Source organism: Vicugna pacos, chromosome X (assembly GCF_048564905.1).
Source record: "Vicugna pacos chromosome X, VicPac4, whole genome shotgun sequence".
Taxonomy (NCBI): Eukaryota; Metazoa; Chordata; class Mammalia; order Artiodactyla; family Camelidae; genus Vicugna; species Vicugna pacos.
The window spans coordinates 82,477,548-82,481,956 of NC_133023.1; the positions used below are offsets into that span (position 1 = coordinate 82,477,548).

Consider the following 4,409-nt stretch of genomic DNA (forward strand, 5'->3'; position numbering starts at 1 on the left):
AAATAACTCCATTTAATTTTCTTAAATATTACTAAAGCACTCTTAGATACCAATGCAACCATCCACAAAAGATTTCAACATAATATAAAGCACTTAAAACAGGAATTACTTAATTACTTAACCCTTTACTGACATCATTAATGGATATGTTTCCATGTAATATACAGTACTATATAATATCACATGTATTTATTGTCCTTCTATGCTGCAACAACCACATACTTTAATGTAAGTAATAAAACATGTTAAATATTTATAATTCTTACAAATGACATTTAGAAGAATAAAATAAACCTAACAGTAAAGTTTTTTTTAATGTTGCCTGTGTGTGGGGCCATTATAGCAGGTTTAAGGTTTAGATAGAAAAATTGGAGTATTATTTCTGTGTGTTAATCTAGCAACTATTTGGATAGTAAAAGTGAGAACTACTTATACTTATTTTGTATTTACCACATTTCTAATATCTGTAATTAGTGTTAACTGACTTTCAGTTCACTCTCATAGTAGGAATAGACAAATGGATCAGTGGAACAAAACAAAGTTTAGAAATAGAAACTATGAGGACATCCAGATGGCCAACAGGCACATGAAAAGATGCTCAACATCGCTAATTATTAGAGAAATGCAAATCAAAACCACAATGAGGTTATCACCTCACACTGGTCAGAATCACCATTATCAAAAAGTCTGCAAATAATAAATGCTGAAGACGCTGTAGAGAAAAAGGAACCTCCTACACTGTTGGTGGAAATGTAATTTGGTGCAGCCTCTATGGAAAACAGTAGAAGGTTCCTTTAAAACTTAAAAATGGACTTACCATATGATCCAGCAATCCCACTCCTGGGCATATATTGGAAAAGACAAAAACTCTAATTCGAAAGATACATACACCCCAATGTTCATAGCAGCACTACTGACAATAGCTAAGACATGGAAGCAACTTAAATATCTGTTGACAAATGAATGGATAAAGAAGATGTGGTGTGTGTGTGTGTTTGTGTGTGTGTACACACACACACACAAAAGGAATATTACTCAGCCACAAAGAGAATGAAAATGCCATTTGTAGCAACATGGATGGACCTAGATCATCATACTAAGTGAGTCAGAGAAAGACAAATATCATATGATATCACTTATATGTGGAATCTAAAAATAATACAAATGAACTTGTTTACAAAATAGAAATAGACTCACAGACATAGAAAACAAACTTTATAGTTACCAAAGGGAAAAGGGAGGGGATGAATAAATTTGGAATTTGGGATTAACAGATACACACTATTATATATAAAATAGATAAACAGCTCTTTCAGCCATCTTGGAGCCTGTGGAGTCTTGCTGGGAACAGGTCTTCTAAAACGATAAATATGTCTGGAAGGCTGTGGTCCAAGGCCATTTTTGCTGGCCGTAAGCGGGGTCTTGGGAACCAGAGGGAGCACACAGCTCTCCTTAAAACTGAAGGTGTTTATGTTTGAGATGAAACTCAATTCTATCTAGGCAAGAGATGTGCTTATTTGTACAAAGCAAAGATCAACACACTAACTCCTGGTGGAAAACCAAACAAAACCAGAGTAATCTGGGGAAAGGTAACTCGACCTCATGGAAACAGTAGCATGGTTTGTGCCAAATTCCAAAGCAACCTTCCTGCTAAGGCCATTGGACACAGAATCCGTGTGATGCTGTACCCCTCAAGGATTTAAACTTACTGAAAAGTAAATAAATTTTGAAAAGTGTGGATTTGTTCTCTGGTTAAAAAAAATAATAAGGCCCTATTGTATAGCACAGGGAACTATATTCAATATCTTGTAGTAACCTATAATGGAAAAGAATCTGAAAAAGAATGTTATCTGTATATGTATATATATACATAACTGAATCACTTTGCTGTACACCTGAAACATTGTAAATCAACTCTACCTCAATTTTAAAAATCTTTTAAAAAAAGAAAAAGAAATGGAGACTTTGGGACTTTGATATATGAGAAAGGTGGTAATTCATTTCAGTAAGAAAGGGGCAATTAATGTAATAAAAAGCCTGGCACAATTGACTACCAATCAGAATAAATTAATTTCAACTCTCTACAATACCCCACTATTGAGAGTAAACTTATTTAAACTTAAAAATATAAATTTAAACAAAAAAAACAAGAAAAATTACAAGAACTTTTAGGCAAATATATATAACAGTGGTTTGCAAAATCTTTTAACTGAGATAGAACACCGGGAAACTATAAAGGAAAATTCAAACATATTGACTACATAACTTTCTTTTTAACTATTTCTCTGGAAAAAATTCCGTAAACAAATTCAAAAAACAAATGACCCATTGAGAAATAAAACTTATAATACATATGCCAGATAATAGATTTATATGTGTAATACTCAAATAGCTCCATCAAACTGCTAAGACAAAAAAACACAGTAGGAAAAGTAGGAAAAACACAGTTGAATAAGGAAAGCAAGAGGTAAAGGAAAGTATGTAATACTGTATTTCTTTTAAAATGAATAATGGTTTTTAAACCCCTAAATGTGTATATGTCTATTTATTTTTAACATAGTTATATGAACCTGAAGAAAGAGATGAAGCGTATACACACTCGTTATTGACACTGGTTATGCAGTGGAGGGTGACAAGCAAACAACAAAAACTGTAAAACTGTATACATGTGTAAATACATACAAGAGATGAATGAAAGGATAGTAACCAGTATATAATGATAGTTACCTCAGGGTGGTGAGATTTCAGGGGATGTTTTACTTTATGGCTCTAGTTTTCTATACTTTATCTTTGCACTTTAAAAAAGAACGTGTGTTAGTTATCTAATCAGAAAAAGTGCAACTATTTTCACTGAATAAAAGACAACTGGGAAGAAGAAAATAATGTTCAGGTTTTGAATATCAATGCAGAAATAGATTTGAAACCAGCTAGAAACAGAGAGAATAATGGGAAGGATATAGTCAAGAATTATTTGAAATAAGTGATTGAGAAGGCCTGGCAATTGGAGGTCGGTAGGTGTGCACACACACCACTTGAACAGTTTAAACCAGTGGCATACAGGAAGGGTTTTTTTTCACATTTTTTTCAGATTTTATTGAAGTATAATTGACAAATAAAAATTATATGCATTTAAGGTGTACAATACGATGTTTTGATATACACAAACATTGTGAAATGATGACCACAGTCAAGCTACTTAGCATTCCTATCACCTCACAGTTAAACTTTTTTTTTTTTAATTTTCTTTGGGGGGTGTGATGAGAACACTTAAGATTTATCTTCTTAGTAAATGTCAAGTAACCAATACAGTATTGTTAAGTATTGTCACCATGTTGTACATTAGATCTCCAGAACTCATTCATCTTGCATTAGTGAAACTTTGTACCCTCTGGCCAACATCTCCTCATGGTGAGATGTAAGGAGGTTCCTTAGTTGCATGGTTTATTGAACGGTTGTTGGTAGCACTGAGGTTTCTGACTCCTAATATTTGCAAAATTTGTTCCCATCAGCAAAGTGGGCAGGGTTTTGACATTTTTCTTTCCACTGACAACCTCATCAGTCCTTAGTCAAACATTTCCTTTGCTCAAAGGAGAAAAGGGAGAAGTTTTTTTTTTTGTTTTTAAGAGGGGTAGGGAGTTACTACAGTAGCCTTTGCTTTTCGGTCATTTTTATCAATTAAGCCACTGTACAAATTCTAAATAGTTACTACTCATGTATGCATATAGGGATGTCTGTGAGTTTATAGATATATATCCTTTGTCTATCATCTATCTGTATACCTATTTATTTAAACTGTTGCTTACTGAAGAAAGGATTTAAGGTGGCTATTAAATATATAACATTTTATACTTTCAAGAGAGCTACTTCTTGAAAAATAAGTTCTTTCAGCCTTCACTTTCAGGCCATGTCTCTCTGTCTGTAAGGACCAGGAAATAGCATTATCAATCTGGTGACTTTGGCTAAATGAAGAGCTAACGTGCATCTTCTGAGAATTGTTCCAATCTATCGCTGTACACGTGATTGTGAAGATGGTCATACAGCCCAAAATCCCTTGTGCTGCAGCCAATTCAGTTAATAAGTAAATACTTGCTGAACTGAATGTTATAGTTGATATAAGCAGACGCTGAACAACTCCCATTCCAAAAGCAGGTCTAAAAGGAGATAATCACCCTTAAAGTGCTCCAAAATCAGGCAATCACGGTCGGAGCTGAAATGAGACCCTGTTGACCCAAATTCCATCAATTTCCAGCAAAACTTTTCACTTCTGCCTAGCATGCCTTTCCACATCCCCCCATCACTCCCTAGCCCCTACTTCTTCATGAAGGTAGCTTGATATAGTGGAGCCATAGAAGCCTAACTCTGACACTGACTAGATATTGACTAGTTGTGTGGCCTCAGATGAGTAACTT

At 34.2% G+C, this 4,409-nt stretch overlaps 1 pseudogene; it reads left to right on the forward strand.

Moving 5' to 3' along the window:
• The first annotated feature begins 1,370 nt into the window (after positions 1–1,370).
• On the forward strand, positions 1,371–1,703 carry LOC102527936 (large ribosomal subunit protein eL33 pseudogene; annotated as a pseudogene).
• Positions 1,704–4,409: the final 2,706 nt, after the last annotated feature.